General features: G+C 32.5%; 2 long non-coding RNA genes across 2 annotated transcripts in view; one reads left to right on the top strand and one right to left on the bottom strand.

Moving 5' to 3' along the window:
* The window catches only part of LOC111084954, a 45,436-nt gene that overhangs the window by 1,228 nt on the left and 24,439 nt on the right, over nt 1-19,769 (bottom strand). The window contains exons 2-3 of the long non-coding RNA XR_002609830.1: nt 7,364-7,456; nt 4,473-4,615 (exon numbers count right to left, since the gene is read on the bottom strand). This is a non-coding gene — a long non-coding RNA (uncharacterized LOC111084954). The remainder of the gene's footprint in view (nt 1-4,472; nt 4,616-7,363; nt 7,457-19,769) is intronic.
* LOC111084957 lies at nt 4,399-6,499 on the top strand. The gene is made up of 2 exons (XR_002609833.1): nt 4,399-4,659; nt 6,221-6,499. It is a non-coding gene; the product is annotated as an uncharacterized LOC111084957 (long non-coding RNA).

The following is a 19,769-nucleotide window of genomic DNA, read 5'->3' as shown; positions in this document are numbered from 1 at the left end:
AGTTTTATATAAATACTTAAATAAACAAATTAAATAATGCTATTTTAAATGTTACAGTTTTTATATGAATGTATTGTACTGAAATTGATGTTTCATATGTAGAGCGACAGTCGAATCAAAATGTCTTTAGGCTGCACTTACGTGAAAGTGAGCTTACTTATGAACATGTGTTTGAACTGTGGGTTTATAATGACTCGTGTGTTTGAACTGAGGGTTTATGGTGAGTAATTCACTGTTTTTACTAATTTTAACACTTCCACTTCTTATATGGAGTTGAAGATTCGGGTTCGAATCCGTGTAATACCACACAATATTCTCCACACTTTAAGCTGTGGATGCGTTATAAGAGTAATGTACAATTTCTTAGTGTGTATGGTAGGTGGTAGTGTGCTTTTCACAGGCTGTCTTTCCTATGGTCAGTAATTCAAAATTAGGAACCACAGCAGCTGTCCTTAGTAAATTTATCATAAATTCAAAACACAAATATATCATTTGTTCTTCTTCCAAACCGATAACTTTTTCATTCTGTGATTGATCAGAAGAGTCTCTGATATTCTGACGAAATCATAAGTCTAGCTCTCCTAATAAGTATTAACATCCTTCCGATAATTACACAAGTTAAAGTTAATTTAAAAGTAAGTCAAGTCCCAAGCATGCCGTCGTTTATCTCTAGATAATTTCAAAAATATAACTGGATTTTTTGCTTCCAGGTTTCAACAGTTTCTTATCTTGTACGTTTGCAGTTATTGTTTTGTTAAAATGTAATTACATTTTGAAGTCTGCCAACAAGGAAAACACAACAGTTTCTTTGAAGAAGACAGGAAATAAAAGAGGTATACAAATTCAGAAATTTCTGTGCATTTCACCGCTACAGGGTTTACTTTTTTTTAAGTTATTTGTACATTAACGAGTGAGAACATGATATAAAGAGATATATATATAAAACCTTCGTGACATAGATCGATATCCCCAAACAATACTAATCGTTATGAGCACTCTCGCATTGATTCAACGTTATCTGAGTAACTGAGATGTATCTGTAGCACATGTTTGTTATTTATTTGTTATGAATTTCGCGCAAAGCTACACTAGGGTTATCTGCGCTAGCCGTCCCTAATTTAGCAGTGTAAGACTAGAGGGAAGGCAGCTAGTCATCACCACCCACCACCAACTCTTGGGCTACTCTTTTTTACCAACGAATAGTAGGATTGACCGTCACTTTATAATGCCCCCACGGTTGAAAGGGGAGCATGTTTTGTGTGACAGGGATTCGAACCCGCGACCCACAGATTGCGATTCGACCGCCATAACCACCTGAGCATATAGTACATAGAACTGACAATAGTATCCAAGATTAATAGATGTTTTAATTTCATCTTTGCAATTATTTTTAAACCTATCGAGCAAAAGTCAAGAGTTTTTCAGAATTATGAGTTCTTTACATAATTCTTTTTCACTGAGAAATATTTTCTTTTACTAATATGAATTATTCATTTAATAATAAAATCCTCTTACGACCGCATGGTTGTGTTTATAATTCAGTTGTTGTCAACTTGATTCGCTCCGTTATAGTTGTTGTATACGAAAAACATTTTAAGCTTTTAAGATTGTGAAATTATTAGTAGTTTGGGAACGTTTGCTTCACTCTTCAACGACAGAAATGCGTTTGTATCAAATATCATCAAATACAGTATGATGAAGAAGAATATCTGACATTCAGTTCGAAACACAAGTTCAGAAGAACAATCATGGCCGTGAAGAACGTGTGGCTGAGAGACATCTACTCAGAAAGTTTCAGGTTTATCAATATTCAAATAATTTTAATATTAAATGAACAATAGATTCATGATTATCAATAATTAACTAATTTCAACACTAAGTAGTCAAGATTCGTGGTTGTTAATATCGGCAGCATTATTTAAAAATGAATAACCACGATATTTCTTGTTTAGTTCATATTTTCATTCAGGTTCGTGTTTCAGGCTGTTTTTCTGTATTATATATTATTCTAATAGATCTTTATTATAAACTAAAAATAAAACACAAGTAGTAAAAGCAGAAGTTTAGTTGAGATCTTAAAGTAGTAAAAACACAAGTTTAGTTGATATATTAAAGTAGTAAAAGCACAAGTTTAGTTGAGATCTTAAAGTAGTAAAAGCACAAGTTTAGTTGAGATCTTAAAGGAGTAAAAACACAAGTTTAGTTGAGATCTTAAAGTAGTAATAGCACAAGTTTAGTTGAGATCTTAAAGTAGTAATAGCACAAGTTTAGTTGAGATCTTAAAGGAGTAAAAACACAAGTTTAGTTGATATATTAAAGTAGTAAAAGCTGCAAAATCGAAAATTAATACGTAAAGTAATAAAGGTATATCTCCGAAGTGTATTGAAAACAAAATGATTATATAATTACTACTGGTTTGAAGTCACAAAATGGTTTTCGATTAGAACAAACTACATAAATATTTGATGAAAGGCGTAGAACGGAAAACGTTCGCTTACTTGGTAAGGAGGTTTTGTTTGTTTGTAATTAAGCACAAAACTACACAATGGGATATCTGTACTCTGCCCACCACGAGTATCGAAACCCGGTTGTTAACGTTGTAAGTCCGCAGACATACCGCTGTGCCACGAGAAGGCGATCATTAAAGAAAATTGTTATATACCAATTAAAACTACTGGGGGTAGTGGGGGTAAGAAGGTTCGGGTAATTTGGTAAAAACTCTTTAATACTAATCATTACGGTCCCTTGGTGGGTTAGCGCTAAGTTTATCGATTTGCAGTTCTAAAATTTGGGACTCGATTCCCTTCGGTGTACAGAGCACAGACAATAAAATTTTCTGATTTGCGCTGAAACAACAATTACTCATTAATAGACTGTTCTTAATAGTTTTACTTGGTTATGAAATGTATGTTTTTGTGAGATGAAATATTTGTCGTTTGATTCATGTTTTATTTCATGTTTAACCTCTTACATAAATAATCAGATCCAGTTAGCTAGAATTTTAATCATACAGTATTTACAACGTGTATATCTATCTCATGTATACTTGACGTAAGCTAACACCTACTTCTCCGAGGTTTGAACAATGCAATATTTACAATGTGTTTATCTATTTGCTGTGTATTTATGGACCGGCATGACCAGGTGGTTAGGGAGCTCGACTCGTAATCTGTGTGTCGCGGGTTCGAATCCCTGTTCCACCAAACATGCTCGCCCTTTCAACCATTGGGGCGTTATAATGTGACGGTCAGTCCCACTATTCGTTGGTAAAAGAGTAGCCCAAGAAGTGGCAGTGGGTGGTGATGACTAGCTGCCTTTCCTCTAGTCTTTCACCGCTAAATTAGGGACGGCTAGCGCAGATAGCCCTCGTATTTGATAAATTTGCATCTACTCGGCTAGGATTTGAACAACGCAATATTTACCATATGTTTACTTAATTGTTATGAATTTGTTAAAATTGCATCCAATAGGATAGGATTTGAACAACGCAATACTTACCATATGTTTATTTAATTGTTATGAATTTGTTAAAATTGCATCCAATAGGATAGGATTTGAACAACGCAATACTTACCATATGTTTATCTAATTGTTATGAATTTGTTAAAATTGCATCCAGTATGATAGGATTTGAACAATGTAATATTTACAGTGTGTTTATCTATTTGCTGAGTATTTGTTAAAATTGCATCCACTAGGCTAGAATTTGAACAATACATTGTTTACAGTGTGATTATCTAAGCGATATGTATTTAATAAACTTGTATATACTCGGCCAAGATTTGAACAATACGTTATGTACGGTGTGATTATCTAAATGATGCATATTTGACTTTAGATAACACCATTTGTCTAGATTGGGAACAATATGAATTTACGATCTATTTACTTTAACTGAAGCAGCCTAAGCGAAGTATAAATCTCAATAATATAGCATCTGTATATCTAGGTAGTTTTACAGCACTGTTACTAAGACATTTACTGTTTCTAATATTTAACTTCAAAATCGTAAACTTTTCCGAGTAATAAATAACGTTACACATATCTACCTTATTGTTCGAAATGTAACCTAATTATTTTCATATTTCACATGGCTTGGTTCATGCTTTAGTGTTCCTTTTTACAATGCAATCATCTGTTTTAAATAAATCTGATTTAAACATTTTTTGGGACTAAGACTTAAAGTTCTACTTAATGGAAAGGTTAACATAACTAAAATATTAAACAACAGAAGGTAATGACGGACGTGTGTGTAACACATCCTGCTTAAAATGTTATATATTTAAACAAAGTTGATAATTTCATAAAACCCAAGACAGTTCTGAATTAACTGAAGATATAAGAAGATAAAGACCAAAATATAAAGCATAAATGTGTTAACGGTATTACAGAGGAGAAACTAAAACATGGGGAATGCTGCTAGGCCCACGACTAACGTTTATGTTCAATTATTATGGAGTGACACTACCCACCGTTTCATCAGACAGTTGTCCTCCATCCTATAACGTCCATATCTCCAGACTTTTGAAGCCATCTTTGCTGAGATGTTAGCATGGTGCTGGTTGGCTGATTCTGCTCCTACCGCAGCACTGCCTGGATTCCATGTATTTTCCCGCTTTTAAATCAAAGAATATGTCAAGGCTTATCTCCTTATATAAGGTGAGAAGTACTGGTTTATTTATGCTTATATGGTTACATATATTTCCTGTGTATTTCATAATGGTTTCTTTCTTAAGTGAACTTAACAAACCTGCTCTCTCAGCTTCTGGTCTGAAATATCCCTTATGTGATATACATCGTCCAATTTCAGCTGTTTCTTATTAAACTAGACTACAATGTTGCATGAAATATCGTTTCAAGCATATGAATACATAATTCTTGCAGACAACACTTTATGAGAGTCCCGAATATTCATGGAGGATTAAATTCAATGGAAGTAATGATAAATATTTTATAGTTAAGTATGTTAATCTTTAAGATAAGGAATTACAGCTGTGAATTATAAGGTCGGCTATGAGGTTCTGAGTAAGAATTTGGTATTTCTTATAAACAAAACCAAGAGGGCGTAAGTTGGCGGCACTAGCTTTGTATATCATTACAAATGTATCATTGAAATGAAATAATTAAGTTTCCTTTTAAAATTTATAAACAAAGTCAAGAGGGTGTAAGTTGGCGGCACTCGTTTTGTATATCATTGCAAATGTATCATTGAAATGGAATAGTGAAGTTTTCTGTAAGAATACTTATGTATAATATTATTTTATTCCACCAAGAATATAATATTAGTATTTACTGCTTGAGAAAGTGAGGTAAGCTTGATCACATTTTACATCAGTTGCCTTTAACAAATTTTAGCAATCGGGATGGAACGTTGATTTTTAGCTCCAAAGAAACAGTTAAAAATCGCTTTCAATGCTTTACTTCAATAAAAAACTTAACCTTTTCCAATAGTAATAAATGGACTCTGACCTTTAAAATATATGTTGGTATAGGTTAAAATACTACGAGCTAACTCTGACCTTTAAAAGATGAGTTGGTATAAATTAAAATACAACGAGTTATGTTTTGACAAAGAATACAACTTGAGAACATTTGAGATCCAGAAGTTTTACAAGTAAGATGTCTGTTCCATTATTATTTGATGTAGATTCAGTTATTGCTAAAGATCAGTTTCCAGCGCTTAAATATAAAAAAATAAACGTTTTTAAGTTGATGGGTTACAGTTTATAATTTCTATTAAGTTAAAACAAGGTAAAACAAAACAAAGAGTTGTAGATCTGAACATATTATTAGTATTTAAAATCATTCTTGAAATAATGTAAAAGTAAGTTATTTAGACAAGATAATGTATAAACCTTCAGCAATAATTAACAAAAGAGAAACAAACGATTAGTATTAAGTGATTTTATAGGTGATACTGCTAAACAATATATATGTAACATTTATGCATATCTTAATATTTTATAATAATAATAATTTATTTTCTTCTTTATTTAGATTATATATTATATTTTAGCAACATAAAAATTAGCTCTTTTAATTGATTAGGGGTAAATAGAATATATAAACCAGATTATAATCAAAGTTTAGTAAAGATGTTTGGGTTTTATTGTGCTAATAGACAGATATTCACTTAAAATGTTTTGTGATTTTATTTTACGCTGCGATTAAAGCAGAAAAAATTCAGAGGTAAAAATTCTTATTGATTTGTTGTTTTCAGTTTGAATCTAAAGAAGGTCAGCTAACTATGGAATTTTTGTTTGTTCGTAAATCAGCACAAAGCTATACATTGGGCTATCTGTTCTCTGTCTACCACGGGTATCAAAACCCGGTTTCCTTCCAGTATTGTAAGTCTGCAGAGATACCACTGAGCCACTGAAGGGCCTAACTACAAAGCACGTGTTATAAAACTTTCAGCCTTAAAGACATACAGAATTTCTTATTATGCTAAACACTTATTGGATGTTTCTTTTTCATTAAAAGTTTGTTAAATATTTCACGTTGTTGTTGCCAGTGTGGATTCTTTATCTATATAATTAAATGAGTTATCTTAATTTTAAAACAAACAACGTTATAAAAAAGGTATATCACTTTAAAAAAATTAAAGCAATAAATGCTTAGTGATTAATATTTGGAACATTTTTTACCAGTCTCAGTTTTTCTAAGCTGTTATAAATGAGTCACATAAATGTTCACCTTTATAATGAAATGTGCATTACTATCACTTTGTTCTAAACCTGTATAGTTTCAATGTGTTTAACCGGTAGTGGTGAGGAACAGGGGAAAACCTCTATGTATAGAATGCTATGTTGACTGATAGTGGTGAGAAACAGGAGAAAACCTCCATATATTGGGTGCTGTGTTGACTGGTAGTTGTGAGGAACAGGGAAAAGCCTCCATATATAGGATGCTGTATTGACTAACAGTGCTGTGAGATATTGAAAACCTTCCATATATAGGATCCTATCTTTACTGGTAGTGCTATGAGGTAGTGAAAACACCTTCTAAATATAGGATACTATGTTTACTAGTAAGTCTGTGAGATAGGGAAGTCCTCCAATGGGACCGCGCTCTACAGACTTGCGATGCTAAAATCCGAGGATTGATTCCTGTGGTGGACACAGCAGATAGCCCAATGTGGCTTTGCTCTGAAACAAACAAATAAACAAACGATAGGAAAAAGACTTCCATATATAAGATGATATATCGACTGGCAGTGTTGTGAGATATATGATGCTATGTTGACTAGTAGTGCTGTGAGATAGGGAAAACCATTCATATATAGGATGCTATATTAATTGGTAGTGCTGTGAGATAGGGGAAACCTTCCGCATATAGGATGCTATAGAAATATTCTACTTACAGAAGTACTACATTCTTCAGGTCATTTAGGCCAGAAAGCTTCTTCAATGATATTTGAATCTGAACTAGCGGGATCTGAGGTGATACAGCGAATCTGTGGAAGTATATGGAAAAACAGAGTGAAATAAAACAAAAATATTATATGTTTTTAATATAGCGTAAGACGAACGAATGTTTTTTTTTTTGAAAAAAGAAACATTTTGTGAAACTAAAGATTAAAGAATTGGTGAAGGTCATAATTGAATATGAAAAACAAAACACCAAGTCTCTTTCAACGTCGTTTGGATAAAGACACATTTGATATTTGGTAGTATAAATGTTTTTTTTTAACTTATTTGTTTCGATAGTTAAATTGACCACAAAACATATTATTTTACAAAATAGAAGCCACATGGAGTTGATAATGTAGAAACTTTAGCAAAATTTCTTGTTTTGGTTTTTCGGTTTTGAATAAAATATTTTGCTATTTTCCTTTGGATGAAAATTTTCCCGTTTGTTACACACATAAAAATATATAAATTTATAAAAATGTGTCTAAACACCCATGAAAATATATAAATGGATAAAAATGTGTCTAAATACACATAACAATATATAAATGGATAAAAATGTGTCTAAACACACATAAAAATATATAAATGGATAAAAATGTGTCTAAACACACATAAAAATATATAAATGGATAAAAATGTGTCTAAACACACATAAAAATATATAAATGGATAAAAAATGTATCTAAACATCAACAAGTTATTATGTTAGTCACACGTCAGCTTTGTGTGTTTTTACATAAGATTATAAAATAATAATAAATAAACATCGCGAAAAATTGAGTACATGTCTAATCCAATTTATTTGAATGTATAGTTGCCACATTAGATGCAATAATCACGATATCTCTGTAACGCTAAGGCTAAATATTATTAATATATATACTCTTTTCTTAATTTATTATTATTTTAAAAAACTGTCACTGAAAATTCGAAGTCCCAATGAAATTGTTTATACACATCCTCAGCAAAAGAATTTGGATTTGAGGATACAAGAAATTTCTTTATCATACATCATAACGGTTTTAAAAACTTCAAGTTTAATTAATAATATCTTCATTATGTTACATCCTTACTTTCAGTAAATTTCTGAAACTGGCTAACCAAAACGAAGAATTTTATACTGTTACATTATATAGCATAGACTGAAAACGTTAAATATTTCAGTGTTTTTCATTTTGTACAAATAGAAATGATAAATCTTAGTTAGTGTTTTCTGTGTGTACTAAAAACACATCACTCGTTAAACTCAAACATTTGTAATCATAATAAATAAACTTAGTGTTCCAAAAATTGTTTAATCTCGAAGTCTAAGTTCAAGGAAGATCCAGTTCAATCTACATTTTGACCAACGCGTGTTTTGGAGAATTCCATTACTCATCAATAACCCTGAACACAAGCTAACCAAAGAGAGATAAGCTGGACCTATATCCTAGTGAAAAGTATCAAACAATATGTTTTATGTTTAGTCATAACTACGAATAAAACATTAATACCTAAAACCTTTGACAGCTGTAACTAGAACTGAATTGTACTTCACCTAAATTCTTATCTATTCTGTTTCATTTTGTATGACTTTGACAATAGTTTATAAGCTGTGAGTGAATGGTAATTATAAAACTTCAGACTAGGTAAAGTCCTGTAGATGGAAATCGTGGCTGTTCTATACCTAATGTGCAGTTGTGGAACTTTGTAATTTGCACCTTCTAGAATTAACGTGTTAAATTATGCTAAGAATGGATAATCAGAGACAATAGACGAAGTTAAAATAAATTACTATTAGAACCGTTAGTTTATTTGATATACTCAACATTGTGAGTAAGATGTTTTTAATTAGATATGCTCCCAATCTTTATAATTACTCTTATCCATCATTTTCTTATCTTCTAAACCGCAGGTTAACAGCGTGATCGAGCGACTATCTAAATATTTGTTTCTGCGAACAAGAATTAAGTGTTAAGTTCTGATAAACCTAATGTTCTGAAAGCTTTTGCTCGTGACTAAATTCGTGCCTATTCCAAAATGGGAAGAAAATTTAAGCATACACTTCTCGAAGATTCTGGTAAATTTCACATATGACAATTAAAACTTTAAAAAAATTACTTGTGGACTTTAACAACTACTGGCTCTCCCTCTAAAATATCAGCACAGTTAGCACCTACGATAACTGATATATTTCCTTGTATCTTAATATATTAACTACACTGACAACACTTTTCCAGGTGTATGCGAATAAAGTAAGACGTATTTGAGCTCGTTATAAAGTTATAACAGAGAACGTACAAGTTTCTTTAGCTCAAGACTTCAGGAAATGTTTTTTTAGGATAAGACTTGTGCATGCGTTCTTTAACAATACGTTTTAAAGACCAAGCTTTTCTTAATACATATCCTTAATGCTTAAAACTAACAGGATCTTGTTTGCCGATATTAGAAACAATATTTACATTAGTACTTTCTATTGTTATATGTTTGTGTGAGTGCTTTAATCATCTTACACTGATAAGACCAGCTAGAAGCAAACCACGAACTTTAGACCAACCATTTGTTTATGTGTGTGAAGTAACAGTATCAATACACCAGATGTCTTGTTTGCTTCCTCGACAAAAATAAGTCAGTTGTCTCATCCCTCAGCAATGTGACTTTCATTTGACACATACCTGCTGGCTAGACAGCTTTTCTTTTGGTTGAAGTTTTCTAGATATTCAGAAACAAAAGTGACACCCTGACATTTATTTATCACGACCTTTATTCGTCGTGAATACACAGCTTGCAACGTCGTATCTTCAGTTTGTGTGTACAACAAATCTTCTACCAAGCTAGCGTCTGCCAAAAATCAGTAAATAAAACTCCTTTAAGTAAACTCTAATATGCTCTGATCTGTCAAAGATAGGAGCTTAATTCGTGATTTCTAACCCTCTTGCTTTCTATGTAGTTTTAAAGGTTGTTTTGTGTCTACTGTATTACTTGTTTCAATTTTGAGTTGGAGTCAAGTACATATTTACTACAGGCGATTGATTAAAATATTGATTCAGGTCTATATTTAATTAGTAACTAGTCTGAATCTTCAATGTTTACTACAGGTGATTGATTAATGCATTAAATCAGTTTTGTATATCTGACTTTTTCACACATGAATGTCTCAATGCTAAATGATTGTACGTTTTGTCGATATAGGGGCGCTATCTCAAAGACATTTATAGGCACTACCAACTTTTAATCTGTTTGCTGATTATATTTTGATTAATGCTTTATATCTTGGTTCCTACGTACAACTCATTGGTAAGTAAGAGGAAAAGATATAGTGGAGCTACATGTGTATTAAGGTATAGTGGAACTACATGTGTATTAAGGTATAGTGGAGCTACATGTATATTAAGATATAGTGGAACTACATGTGTACTAAGGTATAGTGGAACTACATGTATATTAAGATACAGTGGAACTACATGTGTATTAAGGTATAGTGGAACTACATGTGTATTAAGGTATAGTGGAGCTACATGTATATTAAGATATAGTGGAACTACATGTGTATTAAGGTATAGTGGAACTACATGTGTATTAAGATATAGTGAAACTACATGTATATTAAGATACAGTGGAACTACATGTGGAGTGAAATGTGTACTAAGATATAGTAAAACTATATGTATACTAAGATATAGTGGAACTACACGTATATTAAGATACAGTGGAGCTGCATATATATTAAGGTATAGTGGAGCTACGTGTGTATTAAGACACAGTGGAGCTACATGTGGAGTTAAATGTGTATTAAGATATAGTAAAACTATATGTATACTAAGATATAGCGGAACTACATATATATTAAGATACAGTGGAGCTGCATATATATTAAGGTATAGTGGAACTACATGGTTCCAGGCTTCTCAACCTTCCATAGCCGAGATATTAAATGGTTTATTAAGGCAGGTTCAACCATTCATATCATAGATCGGTCGGTAACCGAGATAGCAAATGTTTCAGCTAAGTTTGTTTTTAGATGAGTTAAATTGTCTGGACAAATGGTGTTGAGTTTTACATATAATTTATTTTATTTAAAACCAAATGGATTTTGGAGACTGTTATCTATGTTGTAGTATGTTCTGTTACATATTTCTCAAATTTTTGTGTTACATATTATTCGGAGTTTGCATAACATCTTTCAAAGTATAGCTTTCAATACTTCACGTTTCTATGAACACCAGTTCTTTATAATGAAATAGGCACTTACCTAGAAACCAGTGGTTCAGCCCATATTTCCGTTATCATCCGTTCTTTATAATGAAATAATAACTTACCTAGAAACCAGTGGTTCAGTCCGTATTTCCGTTATCATCAGTTCTTTATAATGAAATAGTCACTTACCTAGAAACCAGTGGTTCCGCCCATATTTCCGTTATCATCCGTTCTTTATAATGTAATAATAACTTACCTAGAAACCAGTGGTTCAGTCCGTATTTCCGTTATCATCAGTTCTTTATAATGAAACAGTCACTAACCCAGAAACCAATGATTTAACTCACAACTTTATACTTAACTTCTGGTTACTTCACAGTTTTATGATACAATCCCTCCACGTTTGTATGACCTCCTATCTTAAAGTCATAACTTTGGTTAATGTATCTTCAAATCCAGAGTTCGATTCTCAACTGTTACAAAATCATCATGCTTAAGTGTTCATTTACCTGAAAAACCAGGGTTTAACTTCCTAACTCTGTAATTAACATAAGTGCACCTTGGTCGAAAATAACCCATTTATATATCCAGTGTTCAACACTATAACTCTATAGTTTCGTCTTTGCACGCTGATACGGTCACTGCTGTTAAAATCAGTCTTCCTTGCGACTCTCAAAAGCATCTTACTCCCGTACATAGGGTCTGTTTCGTCACGTAGAATGCTCTCCAGTTATAAACCAGATTATACTTATTATTGTTTGCTTAGTATAAGAGTTTAGGAATACCCTAAGTCTCCTAAGCTGGCCGAATATCTAGAGATATTATTGGGATCATGATCGTTAACGGCGAAGGTACCTAACTATTAAACAATATATTCTAATCATTATAAGTAAGACCAGTATATTTACTTCGGTATATTTATTGCTAGGTCCATATTTAGTTCTGTTCCATGTTAATATCTTGCTTTGACCAAAAGCTAACATTATTATGTAAAACACCAAATTTGTAGCGTTCATTACGTTATTTTTCGCATCAAAGAAAATTAGCATATTATACATTTTAATACTTAGCTAGAGAGTATTGTAAAACTAAGTGCACGGATTACGAACACCGCACCAGTCCAGCTGTAAGATAGACGACATGTGCTTTTCAATGCTATTAGCTGACTGTACGTTACTTCATTAATACATAATAGAGTTAAGCAACTTGACATAATTAAATGTACATCCTGCTCTTAGACTGGGAAATTAGAAATGTTTGTATGATAATTTTATCAAAAAAATGTTAATTTTGAACAATACTATATAATGAACTCCTTCATGCTGAAATGCTAATACGAGCTATTATTTGATACCACGAAAACCCAATGTATTATTATACACTTCATATGAATTCTACATGAGAGAAATGTTTACATCTGAAACAATGAGTGACTGTAAATTTCATTTTGTGTGTTCAAATAAACTGTAACATATACGTAACAAAATGATTTTATTTTGTTACTTGTTTGTGTTTTTAAAACGTTTATAACTCCGCAGCTTTTATTAAATCATAATTTTTTTTATGTTCGCATGTTTGTAAACTGCTGAAGAAAGATAAGGATGACAGAATATCATGGAACTGATCCAACACAGTGATACGTGATATCATGGAACTGATCTAACACGGTGATACGTGAGAAATACTACAGCACACTGGACTTCATGTGCCTATCCCCCCCACTCACAAAATACACAATTGTTTCTAACAGTACTAACAAAATGTTTTCTTTCTCTTAAAAATATATAAATTACACAAAATAGAACAAATAAAAAACGGGCACGTGTCTTGAGTTTTGTACTACGTGTAGAAAGGATATTTAAAGTTTACCAGTTTAAAGTTTCAAACAAGTCATAAAACACGACTATTTTTGTTTTATAATGAATATTAAATCTCGCACCAGGAGAGTTGCTAATCTATAAAGACGAAAAAGTTAATAATTTTGGAAATATGGTAATTACATAATTAGACGAAGTTATTCGTGTTCTGGATATAAGTTCTCCAGAATCTATTAAAGACGTAACGAGGAAATGGTTTCCAGCTACAGTGTAAGTCAGAACACATGAATGTACGTTTCTTAATAGATATTATATTCATGTTTTAAGTGAAAAAGTCAATGATAAGTTATTGTATCTGCACGAGTGGTTGTAATGCTGGTAGAGTAAGAGACGTGTTTTTATCAACATCGTTAAAGTTTCATACATAGTAGTGTGATTCATTTATCAAGACCACCATTTTGGTCACCAGTGGGACTGAAAGGAGAGAGGAAAACACTTGAAACGAGATTCTTACTCCACAAGATCTCGGTAATATTACACCTTTCTACTCGAGTAGCGACGTAGTTAGAATAATTCAAAATGGTTAGGTATTAAAAGTCCCTAATTATTAATCATGGTTTTTAAAGATCAAAAACTGATTTAGTACTTGATCTTGATATGGGCGTATTTGTGTGTATTTGTCTTTTCTTTAAATCAGCTGTATCCAGATCTAGATTTATTACGAATTGTTACGTGCTTTAATATATCTTATTTAAAGTAGCACGAATGTTACTCTAAATGAATACAAAGGTTTGTGTTTCATTAGAGAATATTTTGAAGTGTCACCGAGCACTCGTGTTTGTTAATATTGTTAAATATTTGTTATTTTCTAAAACTGAGGCAAAACTTTCTAGAAAATTATGAGAGCAAATAACTATGGCGGTCGTAAAAGTGTAAGCTGTGTGACACTGACTGAATATGTCTCATGAGGCGACAACGCTAACTGATATATTCTCTATTAATTCACGAGTAATAAATACTGTGTCAAACCATTTTAGTTGTGTTTTTCGTGCAGCGATTTCTGTCTTAGCGAGGGCATGAAAATTAATAACCTGACCGTTCTCTTCACTAAACTTGTATGAAATCTGACTGCGTGAAAGACCCCCCCCCCCAGATGGGGCTGTTCTTTTGTGTTAAATTTTATTTTCGTCCTCCATGAAAAAAACTAGATATAACGATGTTGAGTTTGCATCCAGTTAACTATTATCCAGAACCCAGGACTCCCGTTCACGATTCCGCTTTAACGCACTTTTGTACGGAATCATTTAATCAGGCACTGAATACTTGAACGCAATCCTGATTTTCCTCTTTATCGTCTGACTGATCCTCTAGAGGCTGGCATACGTTATAATTTTTCAACCAATAAGAAAACAGAACGAGTCGGTTTTATGGTGGTTGTAATCCTAGAACCGACAGGCTAACTCCGCCTTTGCAGTGTCATAAAACTTCTAGAGTCCCGCATGCCCTTTTAGCATCTGCAGAGCCATTCATATTCAACATAGCTAACGCTCTATCTGCCTAATTTTTGACTCACTTCTGAAGTCAAAGGTTAAACGCCCTACAAGAAGTACCTCATGTTCTTTGACCAGTAGCATCTTAATCTTCGAATGTATTAAAACTGATGTCTGAGGTAACTTAACTGACCCATACAAATAAACGACAAAATCTTTTTCTTCTTTAACAAAGTATACTTAGATACGTGTAGGATTATTCTCTCTTCAATTTTTTGAACTTATAATGAATATTACATTTTTCACAATATATTTGAAGCTGGTACTACATGATGCATGTGAAAATGGTTAAATATTAGCAGTAGAATTACTAAAATATCATTTCAGAAATATTTGCTTTTACACTCTTATAGTAATTAATTTTTAAATGAATATTTTACAAATTATCTAGAACAAGAACCCAAAAACCAAAAAGAATATCCACATTACGTGGCACGTGATAAGTATAATGAATATAGTCTGATTAATCAAAACATAGTAACCTGGTGATAAGCTACAGAAAACGGTAACCTGGTGAAAAACTACAAAATGTAATAACGTGGTGACAAGCTACAACACGTAGTAACCTGGTGGAAATCTACAAAATGTAGTAACATGGTGAAAATCTACAAAACGTAGTGATCTGGTGAAAAACTGCAAAACGTAATAACGTGGTGACAAGCTACAACACGTAGTTACCTGGTGGAAATCTACAAAATGTAGTAACCTGGTGAAAATCTACAAAACGTAGTGATCTGGTGAAAAACTGCAAAACGTAGTAACCTGATAACAAATTAGAAATGGTTCTATGTAAAGTTCCGCAGGGTGAACAGCAAATTTACATTGTAGTAAAATACACAAATATTTTTAAAGAATGTATATTGATAAACAAGTACTTTGAATTTTGATAAAAAACACCCTTTTTTATGTAAAATAAACAAACGTTTAATTTCATACAATAAACATTGCTATAAAGTAAACAGAAGTTAAGTAAACTATCTTAGTTGATATCAATGCCATACAAACGTGAAATGATGAAGTTATATTTTGGTTTTCATAGCTCAGTAAATGAGTATAGAGAACTGGGAAATAAAGTCCAAAACTCTAATATTTTGCTCTGTCCAGAAAGCCTCATATTCTACCATATGATTATTGTATTAAATGGTTTATTAGAGGTATCCAATGGGGGTCTTTCCAAGCTTGTTGTAGCTACTAATAAAGTATCGATAAAAAATAACGAACACTAAACCATCACATCTAATACCTGATGTGCAGTCAAAAGCATGGGCTTTCCCATTAAAAGTGAGCCGGGAATCTGAAGTAAAGATTAATATCAATGTCGATGCACGTGTAAAGGTAGGTTATAAATGCTGGGAATGGCTGATTCAGGTATATGTCTCCAGCGTGCTATATTTGCATAGTTTCTTGCCACTTCTAATGGTCGAACAACGAATACGAAGAATTACATTTTTATGGCCTAACTTTAAAGGCTATTCGCAGGGAATCCAGTACGGCTGGCCTGACATTAAGCGAGAGCTCGGTAGATGCTTGCCACGTATAATGGGGAAGTTTTGATAACGCCGTTCGTGTGTAGGTAAGAAAAATCCGGTGGATAGAAGCTTAAAGAGATAGCTAACACTAATGTTCCAGATATAGTTTGTATAGACTGCAGGAGCACGTGAAGAAAGTGAGCTGGTAAAGGTTAGTGTATACTTTACTAAACTGTGCAGGCTATAAGTAACTTACGTTTACTGTGTGTTAATTTGAAGAAGTTTACACCTTGTGTTCTGAAAAACAGAGTCTGTATTATTATGTTAAAGTGTCTGTACTGTACAGTTAGACTGTAGATCACAAAACATTACGTTGTCTTCAGCATTTGTTTCGTCTAAGGTTCTATGCATCAAATTATTTGTAACATTAAATCCTTCTCACAGTTTGTAGATCAAACAATCAGTCATATGTCTTTGTTTTCAGATTTGTTTTCGTCTTAGGTTCTATACATCAAATTATTTGTAACACTACTATTTAACATAGTTTGTACATCAAATCTTCAATAGCGTTACTATTTCCTCACAGTTTTTAAACCAAACATCCAGTGATATTATTTCTTCAAAATATGTAAACCAAAAAGTCACTGATGTTAGTGTTTCTGCAAAGAATGTAAACCCAAAAGTCACTGATGTTACTGTTTCTTCAAAGTATGTAAACCGAAAAGTCCCTGACGTTATTGTTTCCACAAAATATGTAAACCAAAAATTCAATGAGGCTACTGGTTAAACGTATTTAAACCACAAAAGTCACTGACGTTACTCGTTCCTCAAAGTTTGTAAACCAAAACGTCATTGACATTAATGGTTCCTCAAAGTTTGTAAACCAAGACGTCATTGACTTTACTGGTTCCTCAAAGTTTGTAAATTAAACCTTCAATGACTTTACTGGTTCCTCAAAGTTTGTACAACAAAACATGAATAACATTATTATTTTACTTATTTTGTATTTTGTACAGTGTACATAAAGTGGGGCAACTTTTCCTTACAATGTTTATAAATTCGTCAAAATATCAGTAGTATTACAGTCTCTTTCGACATAGCATATGGTGAAACGACCTTGAATCAAATCATAGTCTAATGAATGATTCTAAACATTACAGTTGGATAATTCGTTTCTATTTTTCTTCAAAAAAGTTGTAAATAGAACTATTTTCGCTCATAGGACGTTGAAACCTGGTTATTATAAATTAAAATACCAATCGAAACGTTAAATATTAATAACATTTTTGTGCAGTACTTTATGATTAAATATCATTTAAGAGATCTATTTCATCGGGTTATCTACCCTAAAACTAAAGAGGAATGTCTACTCAAAACGTCCTTTGATTATATTACCCTAAAACTAAAGATGAATGTCTACTCGAAACGTCCTTTGATTATATTACCCTAAAACTAAAGATGAATCTCTACTCGAAACGTCCTTTGATTGTATTATTGTTTAACGTTATTTTTCTAAGCCTTTTTTGTTTCCAAAGCAGTTTGTTTCTCACGTTATTCTCTAGTTAGTCCGCAGAAGAAAGTACAGAAGTGGCAGCTAGATAGATATATGATAGTGATTGCAGTACGGAAAATGTGAAGTGCCAATACATTGTTGTTGGGAAATCTAAATGCACTGATATACAGGTGTTGCAATGTTGTTATAGCCTACTCTGTGTGTGTGTGATATGTACATAACATACAATCTTACAATAACACTTTTATGTTCTACAAGACTATAATTTTGCTGCCACATCACATGTGGTAGCAAACAAGCCACTGCGGGAATATATTCATATATCATAATCTTATGCTTTCGAAACGCTGCCAAAAAATTGTTGCTTATCATTAGAGCATGCTGTGATTGTTTTACAGTAACGTCTTACTCTGTTAGTATCTTGTATTAGAAAATAACGTATTTTAGTTAAATGTTCTGAACTGAACACATACCAACGATTAAACATTTTCATTCAATCGGGTTAAAGTAAGCTACTGTATCGTACGCGTATATAACACTAACAGCAGAAATAAAAGTTACTGAATTATTTCAACTGATTTACAGGGAAGCAATAAACACAAGTTGCCTGAACATTATTCATAGATCAACTGATTAAACTCAAAGTAGTTGAGACTTCTATGTAAACATATCAGTAATATACAGATAAAAGTAACGTTTTGCATGAAATCCGCTGAGAGATCGTGGATTAATCCTAGATTAATAGGGATTTTCTTCATGACAAAACGAAACGGAGAACTCCAACTGCGTGAAATCACTCTCATAAAAAGAGAAAAGTCATCTCAACGTCATTAAATATTCAGTGAAATACAAATACACTTTTCTCGTGGATAGATACACCCGATTCAATATGGCTGGTCCTTTCCAGCAACATGTATAAAACACATATAAAAATACAAATACACATTTCTCGTGGGTAGATACACCCGATTCAACATGGCTGGTCCTTTCCAGCAACATGTATAAAACACATATAAAAATACAAATACACATTTCTCGTGGATAGATACACCCGATTCAATATGGCTGGACCTTTCCAGCAACATGTATAAAACACGTATAAAAATACAAATACACATTTCTCGTGGATAGATACACCCGATTCAATATGGCTGGTCCTTTCCAGCAACATGTATAAAACACATATAAAAATACAAATACACATTTCTCGTGGATAGATACACCCGATTCAATATGGCTGGTCCTTTCTAGCAACATGTATAAAACACATATAAAAATACAAATACACATTTCTCGTGGATAGATACACGCGATTCAATATGGCTGCTCCTTTCCAGCAACATGTATAAAACACATATAAAAATGAGATAGTATCGTACCTGAAGCCTCCAGTAGAGGTAAACAAATCTAGCTTTGGATACGTGAATTTTTTGTTTTGTTTTTCTAAAATAGAAACAATAGTGTAAGACTCCAAGCGATCTAAGTTTCTTGCACACTATTTATATCTTACATGGTAACAAGCAGCTTACTCTTTCGGGAAATTTCTTATAAACACATTAATATTATCCGAACTATTTACATTTTTATGCAGAATTTTGTATCGAAACCGAAACAAGCAACGTACGCTGTCAGGACGTTCTTACAAAACATTTACATCTGTCAGGACTTTTCTTATAAACATAGCAACCTACCCTAAACTATTTTGGTTTTCCTGCAGAGCACTTATATCTTATACAGAAAAACCAACGTACGCTATCAGGACGTTTCTTATAAACACAACAACCTACACTAAACTATTTGGTTTCCTGCAGAGCACTTATATCTTATAC

The sequence above is a fragment of the Limulus polyphemus genome, unplaced genomic scaffold (genome assembly GCF_000517525.1).
Source record: "Limulus polyphemus unplaced genomic scaffold, Limulus_polyphemus-2.1.2 Scaffold183, whole genome shotgun sequence".
Lineage (NCBI taxonomy): Eukaryota > Metazoa > Arthropoda > Merostomata > Xiphosura > Limulidae > Limulus > Limulus polyphemus.
This window is presented reverse-complemented; position numbering and strand designations above follow the sequence as displayed.